Source organism: Ictidomys tridecemlineatus, chromosome 1 (genome assembly GCF_052094955.1).
Source record: "Ictidomys tridecemlineatus isolate mIctTri1 chromosome 1, mIctTri1.hap1, whole genome shotgun sequence".
NCBI classification, from domain to species: Eukaryota; Metazoa; Chordata; class Mammalia; order Rodentia; family Sciuridae; genus Ictidomys; species Ictidomys tridecemlineatus.
In genome coordinates this window covers 74,061,690-74,081,940 of record NC_135477.1, presented here as the reverse complement: position 1 = coordinate 74,081,940, position 20,251 = coordinate 74,061,690, and the positions used below count along the sequence as shown (strand labels likewise).

Here is a 20,251-nt window from a genome sequence, read left to right as displayed (position 1 = left end):
GTTCAATTTAGATCTGAGGATAAAAAAGGAAGAAATTGAAGTGAGAGTCTCTGAGCCTGGTGGAAGTGGGCTGATGAGCTCATGCAATGTCCAGAGATGCACTTTATGTATTTATTTATTTATTTATTTATTTATTTAGGGATTGAACCCAGGGGCGTTTAACTACTGAGCCACATCCCTAGCCCTATTTTATATTTTATTTAGAGACTAGGTGTCACCGAATTGCTTAGCACCTTGCTTTTGCTGAGGCTGGCTTTGATCTTGCAATCCTCCTGTCTCAGCCTCCCAAGCCTCTGGGGTAATAGGCGTGCCCCACTGCACCTGGTCAGGGATGCATTTTAGATGTGTCTCTCATTAGATTGACCTAAACACCATTATTGTCTTCATTTTATTAGAGGCTCAGAAAGGGTAGGCAGGCCATGATGGTTACACAGTGAGCGAATAGTGGACACCGAATTCAGATCCATGCTACCTGGTTGTACTTTCCCTTTTTGTGCTCAGCCCCACCCAGCACAGCTTGACCATTGAGTGTGTATCCCCAAAGGCCTTTCTTCAAAGGTCAAAGCACCAAGACAGAACTCAAGCAGCTCCGTCATCGGCTGGGGGTGGGGTTGGGCAGAACCAGGCATCTGCAGACTCTCCACTTCTGCTTTCTCCAGGAAATGAGCAGAGACCCAGCGTGAGTGATTCATAGTGAAACATGTTGAAGGCTGACCTGCTAGGCCGGGTCTTCTTCCCCTGAGCCTTAGGGGCTGCGGCCAAGGATGGAGGCACTCACACCATCTAAAGTCTCCAGGTCCTGACTGCCACCTCTCCAGGTAGGTCACCTTGCTCTTGGCCAAGCCAGCCCAACCCAGAGAGAGGCCTGTCTGTCAAGGTAGGGCCTGCTGGCTGCCTCCAGGAAGACTGTGACCACGGGTGCCTGCTCCGAGTGTGGATGTGGGAGAGGAGGCGAGTTGCCGAGCAGGAACTGTGTGCAGTCAGAGTGGCTATGTGGTCGGGTCACTGGGGTGCCTGGGTCTGCTGCGGAGTTGGTCACTGTGGGGTTTGCTGAGCCACACTGGGCTCCAGCACCACTCCTCATCCTCCTACCTCAGGTCAAGACCTTTTCCAGAGCTTTGCTGGGAATGTGACCCTGCCACCTCTGGGAAAGGCTGACACTGGCCTATGCCAATTGTTGAGGGAATGGAGAGAAGGTCCTGAGTGTGGAACTCCCCTCCCAGCCCCTGGGCAGGCCTCTGGAGAGTGCCGTGGGGGTCACTCCAGACTGCCACCAAGAGGGCCTTGTTGGTCTCACTTGGAGATCTGGTAATAGATGCTTCTTTGGGGCCTCATTTCCCTTATCTGAATTACCATATCAAACTGCTGAATTGATACTTTTTTTTTTTTTTATTAAATAGGACGACTTGGCTCATTGAGGAGTAGTTCTTCTCCCCTCTAAAATCAGACCTTCTAGAATAGTGAACTAATCCTTTGTCCCAGTTTCTCTGAATTGATAAATAAGGGTTTTATGGATTGTTCTCTCAATGGAACCTTTGATTTTAATTTGGTTTCTGCATTGTTATCCTTTTTATTTATTCAACAGATATTTATTGGAAGGCCATTCTCTGCCCAGAGATGGCAGAGGGGACAGTCAATGGACAGAGGGGTCTGTGGTGCTCAGAGCCATGGGCTAATGTGGGTTGGAGGCTGGGGGGCTGGAAGTGGCTTAGGTCTTCCAAGGGGAGACCTGAAGGAGGCAGGGCCTGAGTTTCTGAAGCATGCTTTTGGCTAAGGTCCAGAGAAGGAGCCTGGTGGAGACCAGCATGGCAGAGTGGGGAGAGGGATGTGTCTGGGGACACAGCCAGAGAGGTAAGGAACGAGGTCAGGTTAGGGAGAACCTTTCTGTTTGTCCACTGGAGGGCCTGGGCTGAATTCCCATGGACCTGGGAAGATTTTCAATACTGAGTAGACAGAAAAGGCAATTTAAAAGAAGCTTGTAGGGTAGAAGGAATAAAAAGAACACCGCTCCTGTGTGTGACATTTTAGATTTTTTTATTGAAGTTCATCATCATCTTTGAAATCCTCTGTGTGTTTATCCAACCTCCCTCCTCAGAGGCAGCAACTATCTCCAATCTTGGCCATATATTTATGACTTGGTTTTGAACATTCTGGAAACTTCATAGGCATGGAATCAAATGTTCTTTTGAGATTTGTTTAATTGACTCAAAATTATGTTACTGGTATTTCTTTATGTTGTTGCATGGGCCTCTAATGCCTTCATGTTTACTGCTATGTAGTATTCTGCTACGTGAATATACCAAAACATATTTCTCTGAGATACCGCAGATGGGCACTTGAGATATTTCCAGGTTTCTGTTTTCTGTTATAAGCAGTGCTGTTAGGACTATTCTTGTGTATGTGTGAGAATATCTCTAGGGTACATACTCGAAAAATAGAACTGGTGGGTCACGAGGTACACCTGTTTTTAGCCTTAAACTAAGTCATTTCCCAAAGTGATTACAGTTGTTTCTCAGTATCCTCAGTGGGGATTTGTTCCAGAACCCTCTACAGATATAAAAAATCTGCAGATGTTCAAGTTCCTTATATAAAATGGTGCAGAATTTGCATATAACCTACACAATCCTCCCATATGTGTTAAATTATTTCTAGATTATAATTATACTTATAATAATCTGTGGTTAAATCCAAAGATGTGGAATCTACAGATATAGACGGCTGACCATATATACTATTTTACTAATCCACCAGCAATGGTTCAAATTTTTTGTTCCGCTACATCTTTACCACCATTTAATATACCATTTAATATTGTCAGATATTTTAATTTTGCTAACCTGGCAGCAGTGAAAAGCCATCTAACCATGTTTTAAATTTACAGTTCTCAAATTACAAGGCTGATCATCTTTTTATATGTTAATTGGCCATTCTGGAGCCTTTTGCAGGTTTAAATCTTTTGCCCATTTCTCTATGTGAGTATATGTCTTTTCATCCTGTTGATTTGCCACAATTCAAAACACATTCTTAATATTAATAGTTTACTACAAACATTTTTTCAGTCACTGAGTTACAACAGTTCTATGGCAATCAGGTCATCACGTACATGTGGGTCTGTTTTTAAGCTATTTTGTTAGTTTGTCTATTCTTTTGCTAATACTAAAATTTGATATTTAGAAAAATTCTGTATTTTTTCTTCTTCTTCCATTCTGCCCTATTTTTAGTACTTTATCCCTTTATATAAATTTTAGAATCAGCTAATTAATTTCAACAGAAACCCATCTTCATATTTTGACTAGAAATGTATTTTGTGATATCTTTATGAAAATTACTCTTCTAATTCATGAGCATGGTTTCTATCCCCATTTATTTAAGCCCTTTTTAAAGTACTTATATGCAATGTTATAATTTTCATAAAATACTATATATACTCACCTAGGTTGATTTGTAAGTGGTTTGTATTTTTTAAAATTTTTGTATTTTTATATAATTTCAGTTATATTAAATTCTTTTATTGTTGCTTATGTATGCTTGCATTTTTAAAAAGTATATATTTTTTATTTGTAGGTGGAAACAATACCTTTATTTTATTTATTTATTTTTTTATGTAGTGCTGAGGATTGAACCTAGTGCCTCGCAGATGCTAGGCTACAACCCCAGCCTGTATGCTTGTATTTTAAAGAAGAAACTTTTTGATTTTCATTTGGAAAAGAGATTGTAGGAAGCAAAGGGGAAAAAGAAGTGAAATTAAGAGGCTTTTGGAACAATCCAGGCTAGAGGTGATGTGGCTTGCCCCAAAGTGATAAGTGGTAGAGATAATAAGAGTGGTTAGAGGGGCTAGATTCTAGATAATTCTTTTTGAGTGTGGGATTTGATGATGTTCTAGGTGTATCATATAGGAGAAAGTAAGAAATGAAAGGTGATTCTAGAACCACAGCAGTACGGGATTTTCACTTTCTGATCTGGGTCAAGGACAGTAGGTGCAGATTTGGAAGGCTGTGGTTGTTTAGAATTATGAGTTTGAACATGTAAAGATGGAGACGTCTTTTAGATACCAGGTGGAGAAATGAAGTGTTGGTACTGCTCTCCCCCCACCGGCCCCCAACCCTGGTGAACTTCACCTTAGGAAGGCAAGACAGTTTGGCCATCTGGCAGTGGCAGGGGAAGGAAACATGCCATACTTGGAAACACGGCCAGTCTGAATTGTCTAAAATACACACCATATTTCAAAGATATTATAAACTAACATAAAAATGTAAACTATTTTAATAATACTTAAAATATTGATTAGATATTAGATTTTGGATATAAAGTTGTCACTTGGTATCTGAGAGAGATTGGTTCCAGGAACCCCCTTGGATACACAAATCCAAGGATGCTCAAGTCCTTTATTTAAAATGGCACAGTGTTTACATATGATCTAGGCATAACTTTCCATGTATTTAAAATCACCTCAAGGTTACTTACAGTACCTAATACAATGTCAATGCTATGTAAATATGTTATACTGTATTACTTAGGGAACAATGACAAGAAAATTATTTTCTTTCCACATTTTTAATTGGGGTATGGTAGTTGTACATAATGATGGGATTTGTTGTTACATATTTGTATATGCAAGCAATGTAACTTGATTAATATCAATGTATTAATAACAATGTAATTTGATTAATATCACTCCCCAGCACTTTCCCCCTCCCTCTGCACCTCACATCCCCTATTCTCTTTCCTCTACTGATCTCCTTGGATTTTCATGATATCCTCATCTCTCACCTTTTTTTTTTTTCCTTTTTCCTCTCTATCTTCCACGTATGAGAGGAAACATACGACTCTTGGACCTTCTGAGTTTGCCTTATTTCACTTAACATAATGGTCTCTAGTTCCATCCATTAAAAAAAAAGAAAAAAATTTACATGTGTCCCCCACACCCTCAACATTTTAAATTGGAGACAGGTCAAAATCTGCCTATGTGGAATCTGGAAATATGGATGGCCTATTGGGGTTAAAATTAATTTAGCTTATTTCTGTTTACATTTTTAAATGTGTCTATCAGGAAATGTAAAATTACACACACAGTTTGAATTTGTGGATGGCTTTATATTTCTCTTTAGTAGCACCCATTAGAGCACTATAGATGATCATTCCTGTTCCATGACTTTCATGGGAAAACATGGTTCAAGAAGGACAGGAAGTTTGAAAAGTAAGAAGTTGCTTGTCCCACATAACTCCAAGGAGAGAGAAAATGTAGAGGCTACAAAGAATGGATTCAGCACCTAAATCAGGCACTCGGTAGGTTACTTGTATTTGAAATCTCATATAATCCTTATGATGAGATCACCTTTATTATTCCCGTTTTAGAAAATGAAGGCTTAGAGAGGTAAAGTAAGTGACCACGCTGGAATTTGAACCTAGTCCTGATTTCAAAGCCTGTGCCCTTCGCATTGGACAACACTACCACTAGAGGGTTCAAGAAATAACACTTTTGGAGAGGGATAGTCAATATTTGGCAGAAGTGTGAAAACTTGCTTTGGACAAATGATTAATCCTTCTTTTGAGAATTCATCTTCACAGACAATTCACAGGAAGCAAAGTAACTGTGGCAAGGATCCTTTCCTCCAGCATCACCTGTAAAAGCAGTAGAGACATTCTGAACACCCAGTCGCTAGCGAAGGAGAGAGGGGCAAAGGATCAAGAGGATGCTTCATGGTCATTATAGCTGATAATTGAAGGAAAAGGGCAATGCTTATGATATAACGGTGGGCACCTAATGCAATTAAACTGTTTTATTCATCAGTTACAGGCAAAATATGCTTGGATGTGAATCCTGGCATGCAAAAATGAGTACTTATTGGTCACTGTGTTTTCAAAATAGTAAGAAAATTGCCCAAATAATAGTTTAAAATCAGATTTTAAAAATGTATCCACAAACTATTAACAGATATACAAAGATGAGTCATGGACATATGAAGATTCTTACTGTGTGATGGAGGCTGACCAAAACGTAGGGAGTCAATGATGTTGAAACATGCTACAGGGAACCCACAGTCCTTTCTCTGGCTCTGTGTTAACTTGGTCCTAATCAGGGAGAGGGGAGCCCCAGTGCGGAAGGTGGCGAAGTGGTAGATGCGTGTAACAGAGGCAGGGACGGAGTCCCCCACAGTTGTTTCCAGCCACTCTGCTCCGAGAACTGGCGTCCCTAAAGAGGAAGAAGGGCAGGGATTAAATGCAGCCGCCGCGAAAGGGCTGAAGCTAGCGCCCAGCGCCGGGTCCTCCGCCCGCCCTTACGTTCACATCCGGCGCCTGCGCGGGAGCTGCACGGCGAGGTGGGCGGAGCTGCACGGGGAGGTGGGCGGAGCTTCACGGGGGGATGGGCGGGGCTCCGGGCACCCGCTGTGAGGAACGCGGGCTGGAAGAGCCAGGCGGACTGGAAGGGCGAATGTACTGACTTCAAAAGGGTAAAGGCCCAGCGGCGTCACCCTGCTATCAGAACACGGGTCTTTGTTTCCTTTTGGTCTAGTTTTTGACCAGAGAAAGGAAGAGGTGGTCTCCTTCTGCAAGGATTCTGCCGCTGCTCCGGGGGAGGGGCCGCCTTCCAATCCCTGGCCTGAAAGTTCGCCTTTTAATCCAGAAAGTACTTCTTTGCCCGCACAATTTAAAGTGTCCGAATCGTTTAAGTTTTAAAATGTATTTAATATGATGATTTTCTTTTCTAAAACACTTTAAATAGTTGATAAAATCTTAGAATTGAAGAACTGTAGGAGTGAGAAAGCGTTTTCATGAACAGTGAATACTCAAGGAAGAAAGTGATTCGGATTCAGGTCTCATGGGTAGTGAGTACTGGAAAGGTGGAGTTGGGAATCCCACAATGTTTATTCGGCCTGACGCCACAGCCTGTGTCCTCACTTGAACGACTTTTATCCGCAAGCCTCCCCTTTGACCTGCACGTGGGGATTATCAAAGCCCCACCATCACTGCCCCCCTATAATTACTGAGAATGAGCAGGTATTGATGCAACCTCAGAGCCTGGAAAGGGCTTTCACGTCCTTGTGGTAGCTGCTTTCTAATTACAGGATGGGCAAGTGGTGGTAGAGGCTGGAATTGGAAAGGGGCAGTGTTATTTCTTGTGTCTAGGGAGCAGTCTTACATTGTGTCTAGAAGGTAGCAGGAACTGGATATGTGTAGCCGAAGACAGAGTTTCCCAGAGAGGGGACAGGAAAGTAAAGACAGAGTCAGGGGTGAGTGAACAGTTCATTAAGCAAGACACCACTGGGCCCACAGTGGGAAATTAGGCAAGGAGATTAGTTGGTTGTATTATCCAGGTCCTGGAGCTTGGGAATGTTCCCTGAGGACACATTCCTGGGAGCTTGATGAGCTGCACTCTTAAGTCTGATTGTGTGGGGTGGAGTGGAAGGCAGCAGAGAGGCTGGAGGCACAGAGGCCTTCCATGGCAAGGCTGGGAGAGGGGTGAGAGGTAGTGGAGTGTGCTGCCAGGAGAGCCTGTCTCAACCATTCATGCAGTATTCTGGGGTCCCTTGGCACCTTCTGATTCTCTTCAGGTGCCATTCACTCATCTCCTGGGCACACAAAATAATTAGGACTGGGTGAAGGAATATTCCTGGCACATTAAGAAATTCACCAGCTTGTGAATCTCCCATTAAACATTCCGGTTAAACAAATATTCAGTTTTCAGAGGAGAAATCTGCAGTCTGAACAGGAGGCTAATCTGGAAATCAGACCTACATTGGCAGACAGACCTTAAAGCCGATTTATTCCAAACACCTCAGGTTGGAGGTAGGGAAACTGAGTCAGAGAGAGGCAGAGATACTTGGTCCAGGGCTGTTGTCCCCTGCATCCTGCCTGCCAGCCCTGTTTCCTTGCTCTTTACTTTGGTGAAAAAAACATATTGGGGCAAATTTCACTTGCAAGTGTTCCTTTATCTCATTGACCCACAAGCAAGGTTTTTGGGTCCAGGTCTGACTGGCGCAGAAGAGGACAGAAGTCCAAGAAAACTAGTACCTCTCTTATGTATGATGGAGGCCCTTTGTTGTGTGTTTGATGATCTGTGGGAATTAAGAAATGCTTGATTCTTAACAAGCCATGAAAGTGAACCTCTAGATGTTTCACAGTTTAACTAGTAAATTTTTCATACTTGAAATTGAATAAACAGATTATACTTGAAATTGAATAAACAGAATGATTATGTGAACAATCTAAGTCATCCTGGAAAGGTGTAAAAATCTTTCTCACCTGAACAGGTGACCTCGTAGATCTAAAGAATGATGTGAAATTCCCTGGCGATTTCAGTTCTCCAGGAATTGTGAGGGCGAGGAATGAGAGGGGGCAGCACCTTGTCTACAACTTTCCACCCTGCTCTCACCTCACTTTTCTATAAGTGCCCTAAACCACCCACAATGCAGCCCAGCCTGTCCTTTGTCCTTTCCTTCCTCCCTAACCTGCTCAGGTGGCTTACTTCTTCAGATTCCATCTCTTAAGCTCCTGCTTCTGCAAAGCCTCTTTTACTCTCTCCCACCCTCTCTCAACACCCGATGTTACCCTAACAGACAGCCAGCATTTTCCCTCAGCCCATCATCTGGACTCTGCTCCCTCGGAATATTCCAGGCATCCTTTTTCTTACCTCCTCCTCCTAGGAGGCTGTGAGCACCTGGCACTAAGATCTGGGACCAGCAGCTAGAAAAAGGCTGCTGCACACTGTTCATCTCAATCTGTGTTAAGAGCCTCGCAGGGACTTCCAGAACAGCTTTATGGCAAGAAGGTCTGTAAGTCAGCCTGGCATTTATGGCCCTCTCATTATGCATGTCCTCCCCTTATACATGTCCCTTCTGCTCCATCTTCTTCCTGGAACAAGAGCAGGTTCCCAGACACGCTGCCTGTAGTACCTATCATGATTTTGCAGTGCTCATCGTGGTCTCCCTTGGTTCTGAGCAGCCCTCTCAGACCTCCATGCCCCTCCCCAGGCTGGGCCACAAGCCTTATGCTAACAGCCAAGCACCATTATGTCTTACATCTGTCCTGCTTCATCTGTTCCCTGCTGGTCCCCACAGCTTCCCCAACTGTGAGCTTTGAAGTCCAGGATGTAGACATGTGTGATTCTTCTCTTTCCACATCCAGTAATCCAGTGACCCACTACTAGCACAGTTATAGCCCAGTGGCTTAGCCTGGAGGGCGGTGACTAATGTTGGATGTGCCAGTGTCAGAGTGTTAGCAGAGGGAATAACTGGCTTACTGGTGCCCATCTTGGGCTAATGAACTCTTAGCCTCCAGGCTCCCAGGAATCAACTGTTCCCTTGGGTGATGGAGATACCTTAGAGTCCAGTTCAGGGATTTCCTGCTTCTGTGAGCCAGGTCAGACAAAAGACCTAAGACCTCCTGTGGCCAGTGGTTGGCAATCACTTTTCAGATCTAGCCAGGGAATCCCTGCCCTACTCAGCCAGTTACCAGCTAGTATCTGAGGTGCCTCAGGGGCCATATTCTTAACCACTGTTGACCACTATGTGAAGCAAACCTGAAATGGAAGAAGGGGGAGAGAGGTGCAGAATTAGAAAATGTGAGTTTGATTTTTATGTTGACTAGTAGTTTGATTTCAGATAAAATACTTGCTTTCTTAGAGTCTCAATTTCTTGGAGTCTTGTTTTGCTCATCCATTTGGTGGGAAAGTTTTTTCTACATTAGAGATCATTGGTGTCTCTGTTGGTAGATGCTCATTCAACAGCAATATTTCCTTAGGTTTCAGTGGAGGCCAAGCCACCAAATGGCTCCCACATTGAAAGGCTGGTGGTTAGGTGGGGGCTAAACTTCTTACTACTGTGTTATCCCCAGTTGTCTCTGTGCCCTGAGTGATAGCTCCACCATAGCTCAGCTGAGAATGTCTGGCCAGGGGAACTGCTCCCTGGCTGTTTTCAGCAATGTGGAAGTCAGTGTACATACTGAGATATATAACCAGCCCCCTCTGCAGGATCCTGGGAGTTCCTGTATTACTTTGCAGTTGCAAAAACCACAGAGGTGTGTGCTGGCCAGGAGTGCACCATGGCCTGGAATCAGAAAAAGGAAGTTTGGAGGTTCTGTGGAAGTTTCTGCCAACCTGCTGGTTCCTGCCAGCTGCAGTCCCCACCTTAGTCTTCAGGGGAATTCCTGAGCTTCTGGAAACAACCTGAGTTGCTTCCTTTTCTTGAGTCTTAGGAAGCAGGTTGTAGGGTCCTGAACTCTGCTGTTCTCTGCTTGCAGGTATGCTTGGCCCCTGGGACATGGGGACACTTGCTCACTGAAAAAATTGGGCAGCACTAAGGTGATTGTTGGTATCCTCTGTGAGACCCTGGTTTGCTCTGCTCCATCTGAGGAGAACCTGGACACACAGTGCCCTTGTGTAGGGCCCTCACGGTACCTCTGACTCTATCTTCTTCTCTTTTTTTCTAGCCCTGTCTGTAGGGCTACCTTTTCCACCTGTCCTGGATATGATGTCCCCTGATATAGGCTTGAAGTCTTGGGGACAGCCCTCCCATTCCTGGATTCTACTCTTTATCCTCATGATGGCCAAATCCTCACCTCCAGCTGCATCTCAGTGCACTCTTAGGCCCACCTGTCAATGGCCTTGTCCTAACATCTATCTTGACCAGCTACTTGTTGTGAGAAAACCCAAGGTTGGACAGACTTTGTGGCCAAGCCAAGAAGGGGGGATGCCAGACACAGGAGGGGTCTTGGGAGGGACTAGGGCAGCTTATCCTGGCATTGAAGTAGGACCTCAAAGACCAACCAAGGCAGCAAGGTATGGAGTGAGGGGACTGTGCCCTCATGGGGCCTGTGGGCAGAGGGAATGGGCACTTTGTGCATAGCTAGAGCATAATGGACACCTTCTCATGAGTGTGGGCTTAATTCTTTCTAAAATTTTCAAGGAAGATAGCATTCTCGTTTTATAGCTGCAGACTTTGAAACTCAAGAGAGCTTATCACCAAGAACTTGGTTAGGAAGAGGTAGAGCCAGGATTCAAACTGGATCTTCGTATCTGAGGCAGCCTACCCTTGGAGCCAGGGAGGGCCTGGACAGGCCAAAGAGATTGGTTTCAGGGTGCTGTTGTCTTCCCAGGGAGTCAAGGTCAGAGGAGGCCACCATACAGCCCAAGCCCACAGGATCCTCTTTAAATGCACTGAGCTGTCCTGATGGTGGAACTGGAACCTTGGCTCCTTATCAGTTCACAACTAACACAGTTGATGAGTGACCTCCAGATAGCAGGGATTACCATGAAGCAGAAGAGACCTGGAGGTGACTCTTAGTTTTCTCCCTCACCTGCCCTGTGATGTTGAACAAGCTGTTCACCTCTCTGGGGCCACAGAGATCTAAGCATCATTGACCAAGTCATTCTGGTGTGCAACCTGGGAGGGGGATGACTGTTCTATATTCAAGTTTGGCAACCTTTGGGTTATCTTCAAGGTCCCTTTGCCTCTCCATTTCTAAGGAGGCCTCTTGAAATGGAATCTCCATCTCCCTGCATCTGGATGTGCATAAGCCTCTTGGCTGTTTTTATCTTGTTTATCCCTGTTCTGGGCCTGGCTGACTGCTGACCAGGATAGCCTTTCTTTTTTTCTTTTTTATTCTGTTTTTATATATTACAGCAGAATGCATTGCAATTCATATTTTTCATATATCTCTGGTTGTATACAATGTATAGTCACACCATTTGTGTCTTCATACATGTACTTAGGGTAATGATATCCATCTCATTCCACCATCTTTTCTACCTCCATGTCCCCCCCTTTCCTTCCCACTCATTTGTCCTATCTAGAGTTTGTCTAATCCTCCCATGCTGCTCCCCGAACCCCGTTATGAATCAACCTCCTTATATCAGAGAAAACATTTGGCAGAGGTTTTTTGGGATTGACTAACTTCACTTACATTACATTCTCCATCTCATCCATTTACCTGTACATGCCATGATTTTATTCTCTTTTAATGCTGAATAATATTACATTGTGTATGTATACCACATTTTATTTATTCATTCATCTACTGAAGGGCATCTAGGTTGGTTCTATAGTTTAGCTATTGTGAATTATGCTGCTGTAAACACTGATGTGGCTGTGTCCCTGTAGTATGCTGTAACCCAAGTCCTTTGGGTCAAATTGTGGTTCCATTTCCAGCTTTCCAAGTAATGTCCATACTGCTTTCCAAATTGGCTGCACCAATTTGCAGTCCCACCAGCAATGTATGAGTGTATCTTTTTCCCCACATCCTTGCCAACACTTATTGTTGTTTGTCTTCATAATAGCTGCCATTCTGACTAGAGTGAGGTAAAATTTTAGAGTAGTTTGGATTTACATTTCTCTAATTGCTAGGGATGTTGAACATTTTTTCATATATTTGTAGATTGATTGTATATCGTCATCTGAGAAGTATCTCTTCAGTTCCTTGGCCCATTTATTTATTGGGTTGTTTGTTTTTTGGTGTTTAGATTTTTGAGTTCTTTATATATATCCTAGAGATTAGTGCTCTATCTGATGTGTGATAAAAATTTTCTCCCAGGATATAGGTTCTCTATTCACCTCACTGATGGTTTCTTTTGCTGAGAAGTAGCTTTTTAGTTTGAATCCATCCCATTTATTGATTTTTGATTTTAATTCTGTGCTATAGGAGTCTTATTAAGGAAGTTGGGGCCTAATTTGACATGAGGAAGATTTGGGCCTACTTTTTCTTGTATTAAATGCAGTGTCTCTGGTTTAATTCCTAGGTCCTTATTCCACTTTTAGTTGTGTTTTGTGCATGGTGAGAGATAGGGTTTTAATTTCATTTTGTTGCATATGGATTTCTAGTTTTCCCAGCACCATTTGTTGAAGAGGCTATTTTTTTCTCCAATGTATGTTTTTTGGCTTCTAATATAAGATACTGTAATTAATGTGTATTAGTCTCTGTGTCCTCTTTTCCATACCATTGGTCTATTAGTCTGTTTTGGTGCCAATACCATGCTGTTTTTGTTACTATTGTTTAAGGTCTGGAATAGTGTTATCACCTGCTTCACTCTGTTTGCTAAGGATTTTGTTTTTGTATTCATTTTCTAGATGAATTTCATGACTGCTTTTTCTATATCTATGAGTAATGTCATTGGGATTTTGATTGGAATTGCATTAAATCTGTATAGTGATTTTGTTGAATGCTTTTTCTTCATCTTTTGAGATGATCTAATGATTCTTTTCTTTAAGTCTATTGACGTGATGAGTTACATTTATTGATTTCTATATGTTGAACCAACCTTGTGTCCCTGGTCATTTTGACAATATTAATTCTGCCTATTCAAGAACAAGGTAGAGCTTTCCATATTCTAAGGTCTTCTTAATTTCTTTCTTTAGCGTTCTCTAGTTTTCATTATAGAGCTTCTTTCACCTCTTTCATTAGGTTGATTCCCAAGTATTTTTTTTTTTTTGAGGCTATTGTAAATGGGGCAGTTTTCCTCATTTCCCTTTTAGAGGATTTGTCAAGAAATGCCTTTGATTTATGGATATTGATTTTGTATCCTGCTACTTTACTAAATTTATTTACTAATTCTAAAAGTTTTCTGGTGGAATTTTTTGGGTCTTTTAGGTATAGAATCATATCATTGGCAAATAGTGCTAATTTGAATTGTTCTTTTCCTATTTGTATCCCTTTAGTTTCTTTCATCTATCTAATTGCTCTGGCCAGTGTTTTAAGAACTATGTTAAATAGAAGTGGTGAAAGAGGGCATCTATCTTATTCCAGTTTTTAGAGAGAATACTTTCAATTTTTCTCCATTTAGAATGATGTTGGCCTGGGGCTTAGCATAAATAGCATTTATGATGTTGAGATATGTTCCTGTTATGCCTAATTTTTCTAGTATTTTGAACATGAAGGGTGTTCATGTTCAAAATACTGTATTTTGTTAAATGCTTTTTCTGCATCTTTTGAGATGATCATATGATTTTTTTAAGCCTATTGATGTAATGAGTTACATTTATTGATTTCTGTATATTGAACCAACCTTGTGTCTCTGGGATGAACCCCACTTGATCATGGTGTTCTATCTTTTTGATATGTTTTTCTATTCAATTTGCCAGAATTTTATTGAGAATTTTTGCATCTGTATTCATTAGAGATATTGGTCTGCAGTTTTCTTTCTTTGATGTGTCTTTAGCTGGTTTTGGAATCAGGGTGATATTGGCCTCATAGAATGAGTTTGGAAGTGCTCCCTCTTTTTTTATTTCAGAAATAATTTGAAGAGTAGTATTAGTTCTTTTTTAATGGTCTTATAGAACTCAGCTGTGTATCGGTCCTGGGTTTTCTTGGTTGGTAGTCTTCTGATGGCATCTTCTATTTCATTGCTTGAAACTGATCTGTCTAATTTATGTATATCATCCTGATTCAATTTGGGCAAATTATATAACTCTAAATATTTGTTGATGCCTTCGATATTTTCTATTTTATTGGAGTACAAATTTTCAAAATAATTTCTAATTATCATCTATATTTCTGTAGTGTCTGTTGTGATATTTCCTTTTTCATCATGTATATTAGTAATTTGAGTTTTCTCTCTCCTTCTATTCGTTAGCATGGCTAAGGGTTTGTCAATTTTAATTTATTTTTTTCAAAGAACCAATTTTTTGTTTTTGTCAATTTTTTTCAATTGTTTCTTTTGTTTCAAATTCATTGATTTCAGCTCTGATTTTAATTATTTCTTGTCTTCTGCTGCTTTTGGCTTCATTTGTTCTTCTTTTTTCTAGGGCTTCAAGATGTAATGTTAGGTCATTTATTTGTTGACTTTTTCTTCTTTTAAGGACTGAACTCCATGCAATGAACTTTCCTCTTAGTACTGCCATAATAGTGTCCCAGAGATTTCAATATGTTGTATTAGGGTTCTCATTTACCTCTAAGAATTTTTAATCTCCTCCTTGATGTCTTTTGCAACCCATTGTTAATTCAGTAGTATATTTTTTAGTCTCCAGGTGTTGGAGTTTTTATTTTTTATTTTATCGTTGATTTCTAATTTCATTCCATTATGATCTGATAGAATGCCGAGTAGTATTTCTGCTTTTTTGTATTTTCTAAGAGTTGCTTTGTGGCATAATATATGGTCTGTTTTAGAGAAGGATCCATGTGCTGCTGAGAAGAAAGTGTATTCACTCTTTGAAGGATGAAATATTCTATATATGTCAGTTAAGTCTAAGTTATTTATTTTATCATTGAGTTCTATAGTTTCTTTGTTCAGTTTTTATTTGGAAGATCTATCCAGTGGTGAAAGAACTATGTTAAAGTTACCAAGAATTATTGTGTTGTGGTCAATTTGAGTCTTCAACTTGAGAAGAGTTTGTTTGATGAATGCTCCATTGTTTGGGGCATATATGTTTATAATTGTTATGTCTTATTTGTGTATGGTTCCTTTGAGCAGTATGAAATGTCCTTCTTTATCCCTTTTGATTAACTTTAGCTTGAAGTCTATTCATTCGATAAGAGGATGGAAACCCCTGCTTGCTTCCACAGTCCATGTAAGTGGTATGCTTTTCCCCAACCTTTCTCCTTCAGTCTGTGGATGTCTTTTCCTATGAGATGAGTATCTTGGAGGCAGCATATTATTGGGTCATTTTTTTAAGTGCCACATTTAAAAAATTTTATTGGTATAATTATATATAAAAGTGCAATTCATTATACTATATTTGTACATGCAGATAACATGATTTGATCAGTCTCATCCCCTATTATCAACCCTTTTCTCTCCCTTTGATCCACTTACTCTGCTGCACTGATCTCTATTGTCGTCAATATCATCATTTATTTCAATTAGTTTAATATCCACTTTTTAAATATTTATTTTTTAGTTATAAATTGACATGCAATATCTTTATTTTATTTTTATGTGGTGCTGAGGATCAAACCCAGTGCCTTACGCATGCAGGTGAGCACTGTACCACTGAGCCACAACCTCAGCCCTAGTACACATTTTTTTATTAGAGCATTATAATTATAAATAGTAGTTGGGTTCTTTTTGACAAAATCTTACATGTATGGAATATGAATTAGTGTTGAGTCCTATTTTTTGATCCAATCTGCTAGCCTATGTCTTTTGATTGGCAAGTTTAGGCCATTAACATTCAGGATTATCATTGAAACATGATTTGTATTCCCAGCCATTTTTGTTATTTAACTTTATTTGGTTTCTCCTTTGATTAATTTTTGCTTTAGTGTTATACCTCCTTCTGCTGATTTTCATTGTTGTTTTTCATTTTCTCTTTATGGAATATTTTGCCAAGAATGTTTTGTAGTGCAGGTTTTCTAGTTGTAAATTCTTTTAACTTTTGTTTATTATCGAAGGTTTTGATTTCATCATCAAATCTAAAGCTTAGTTTTGCTGGATAAAAGATTTTTTGTTGGCATTCATCCTTCAGAGCTTGATATATGTTGTTCCAGGATCTTCTAGCTTTCATAACTTGGGTTGAAAAATCTGCACATAAACTAATTGGTTTCCCCCATATGTAATCTGATTTATTTCTCTCACAGCTTTTAAAATTCTCTCCTTATTCTGTATGTTAGGCATTTTCACTATAATGTGCCTTGGTGTGTATCTATTGTGATTTTGTACATTTGGTGTCCTGTAAGCCTCTTGTATTTGGCTTTCCAATTTATTCTTCATGTTTGGAAATTTTTCTGATATTATTTAATTGAATAGATTGTTCATTCCTTTGGGTTGGGACTCTCTGCCTTCCTCTTATCTCAATAACTCTTAAATTTGGTCTTTTTATTCTATCCCATATTTCTTCAATATTATGCTCAAGGTTTCTTTCCGTCTTCACTGTGCTTTCAATTTGGTTTACTGTTTCTTTCATTTCAAGGATTTCTGTTGTTTTTTTTTTTTAGAAACTCTATCTCCCTATTGAAGTAAATTTTTGCTTCCTGTATTTGTTTTTATAGCTCTTTATCAAATTGATCATTTGCTGCCTGTATTTGTTCTCTTATATCATCTTTCAACTCACAGAACATTTTAATTACGTACATCCTGAACTCCTTATCTGTCATTTCTTCTGCTGTGCTGGCCAAGGATTCTGATAATGTGGTATCTTGATTTGTTTGGGTCATTTTCTTCCCTTGTCTTTTCATGTTGCTCATGTGTCTTTCCTTTTAGCCCTGTGGATCTGAGGCATTACCATTTTTACCCTATAGGCTTATAGTGCCCCTGCAGGGTTCCAGTACCTCTCCTTTGAGGGGAAGGACAATGTTAATAGATCCCAGTATAAACAATATACAACCTTAAATCAAATAGTTGCTATTAGTATGTTTATAGTTTGGTCACAAGGTAAAGAAATGGTGAATTCAATTATTATCTACAATATAATCAGTAGGTTTGCAAAAGGGTTTACAGTTTCTAATGGTGGACAAAGAATCAGGAGTGAGGTGTAAGATGATATGCTAAGGGGGTAGGGGTGAGGATACAGAGTTATTATATGTTTAGAAGTGTGAAAGAGAAATCTAAAGAAGAAGGTTAGTACCAGGAGAAGAGAGAGGAAGTAATTTTGTGTAGACAAGTAAGTGGGAAGACAGTAGAGTGCATAATACACACATATATTAAGAATAATTTAAAAATGTTAATGTAGTAAAAATTAGAGGAAAAAAAAAGAAAGAAAAAGAATATACAACACAACTGTAATACATCCCAGTCCTCAGTATCCTAACTCATGCAAAGTTCTTGGTTTCATATATGTTGGGGATGTGAGGGCAGGAGAATAGAGAGGGAGAAGAAGAAAACAATTTGGTTTCGAAGGAATAAACAGGAATTGTTTTGGTTGGAGATCAATGTCTTTCCTGCTTCCCTTCTCATCCAATACTTGGTGTCGTCTATTGTTAATGGTATCTTTGACCTCAAGATGGTGAAGGTAACCAGGGTGGGAGGGTTGGTCTTGGGTGGAGGGCACCTGGAAGTGGGGTGTGGGACCTTCCCTCCCCTGAAGGGAGACTGCACCTCAAGGATCTTTTTTGGGGCCTGCTCATGTGATTTTGGCACCTTGTCTTATCTCCTTGTCCAGCCTGAAGACCTCCCAGTTTCTGGTCTCTGTGTTAGTCCCTAAACTGTATCACACTCACCCTCTACCTTTCTACTTCCTAATAAGGAACCTTTCTCTCCAGGGGTTTGTGTGTGACCCTTTGGGTGCTGCACACTTGCCCCTGAGAGCTGCTTTGTTTTGGGTAGTCATTGTGCCAGGTTATCAGCTGCTGGAGAGAGGGGGGAGTTAGAAACTGGGTACCTGGCTAGCTGGAGTTCCAAACTGGGAGTTGACTCCACTAAAGATGGTGATGAAGGTGATGGAGGTGGCTGCTTTAAGACTTGGGGTGTCAGATTGGGTGGGGGAAGCCAGACGATGGCTTTGGATGATGTGTTCAGAGATGAACTGTGGTGTGCGGTGTGTGGCTGTCAGCTGCCTTCAGAGCCTGTGTAACGTTCCCAAGTGCAGGCAGGCTACCACATATAGCGGACTATCTCTGTGGCTGCAGAGTCCCAAAATGGAGTTGACTGGGGGAGCCCTATGTTGGTAGATGGTGGTCCACACTAGAGTAGTGGCCAGAGTTCCTGCTTGTGGATGGTTGCAGGATGTCCTGTGTGGGAGTGGCCTTCGGGATTTCTGCTCAGGGGTGGGTGGCTGAAATTTCTGTGCAGGTCCTGATGCCAGTGGTCTTGCTGGGGCGAGTAGTTGGGAGACCTCCTCTGACGCTGAGGCCTGGAGCCCTGCACAGGCACAGCTGCTGTGCTTCATGCGTGTGGGAGCAGCTGTGGGGGTGTCCTCTGTCACTCACAAAGAAGCAGTATTCTCACTATTTAGTCCCAGGTCATGGAGCAACACAGAATGCTGCCTCCCTCTGGCCCGCCATCTTGGATCCTCCCCAGGATAGTCTTTCTAGAATAGTGTTAATTGAGTTGTTCTCCTGTTTAAAACTTCAGAATTCCCATATTCCTTAGGGTCAGCCTCCCTTCCTGGTTCTTGATGACTCCACCAAAACACCATTTTTTGCAGTCTCAAGAGCTACTATGTCCGTCTGTCATACATCTGTTTACATTGAACTTGTTTTTTTTCCTGGCCTGCTTGAGGAGCCCTTCCACCCCAACTGGACACTCATGTCCTCCATTGCTCCTTTCACTTTTATTCTATAAATCTGGCCCTATACTAAGAGAACTGCCCAGAAAGGGACATCTTGCCCTAATGGAGTTTCTGTTTTGGACCTGTTCTTTTTTTTTTTCCCTCAAACAACAAAAATGTATTTTTTCATAGTTCTGGATAGTATAGGTCAAAGATCAAGATTTCAGCAGGTTTGGTTTTCCTGTGGCCTCTTCCTTTGTTATTAATTAATTATTTGTTTATTTGGTTATACATGACAGTAGGATGTATTTTGACATATTACACATACAAAGAGTACAACTTCCCATTCTTCTGGTTGTACATGATGTGGAATTACATTGGTCATGTATTCATATGTAAACATAGGAAAGTAATGTATGGGCCTGATCTTCATAGGACTTTCATTATATTTCCATTGGCATATTTTCCAGATGGGGTCGTCATTTTGGACAGTCACATCTGAGATTCTGCAGCTCACAGCATTAGGAGCTAGGCCCAGAATCCTAGTCTGTTTGTTGCCAAATTCCACATTTTGTTTGCTGTTTCTGTCTTCTGTCCTGGAAGAGAGTATAAATCCCCCAGGATTTTGAAATGCTCTGATTTATTCTCTGGCCCCACGGGATGCTGTGATGGTGTTGATGTCAAAGTTCCTTGACATAGTTCTGCTCTCTTTAGCTGGTGGTCCTTGTGAGTGCAGATCAGGCCAGGATGACCAGGATAATAGCACAGAGCCCTTTCTGAGGAGGATCTGCCTCAAAGAGGGGCAAAGGGAGGGCAGTCAGGCTTTAACACACTTCTGGTGTGTCACTGACCACCTTTCTCTCTCAAGGGCCAATCATCTACCATTTTATGTCTAGTCTTTGTCCAATCTGTTCTTAGCTGCAGAGCAAACTGGGGGCGGGGGAGGTGCATCTTTTATTTACAACTCCAAATATGGTTCCTTTTTTACTGCAGGCTTTTAAGACGGTGCAATCTACTGCTGCACCTGGCATGCAGAATCAGTTCCATAAAAGTATTTAAGGAATATAAGGAAAGGTCTGAATGGTGAAGGGCTGTTATGCTTTATCCAAGATTGTCATAGAACAAAAGTGTGTGTGTGTGTGTGTGTGTGTGTGCGTGTGTGTGTGTGTGTCTACAGA

General features: G+C 41.2%; 1 protein-coding gene across 1 annotated transcript in view; it reads left to right on the top strand.

Moving 5' to 3' along the window:
* Positions 1-683: 683 nt before the first annotated feature.
* The window catches only part of Wdfy4 (WDFY family member 4), a 271,706-nt gene continuing 252,138 nt past the window's right edge, over positions 684-20,251 (top strand). The window contains exon 1 of the mRNA XM_078042593.1: positions 684-818. The gene's annotated coding sequence lies outside the window, so the exon portion shown is untranslated. The remainder of the gene's footprint in view (positions 819-20,251) is intronic.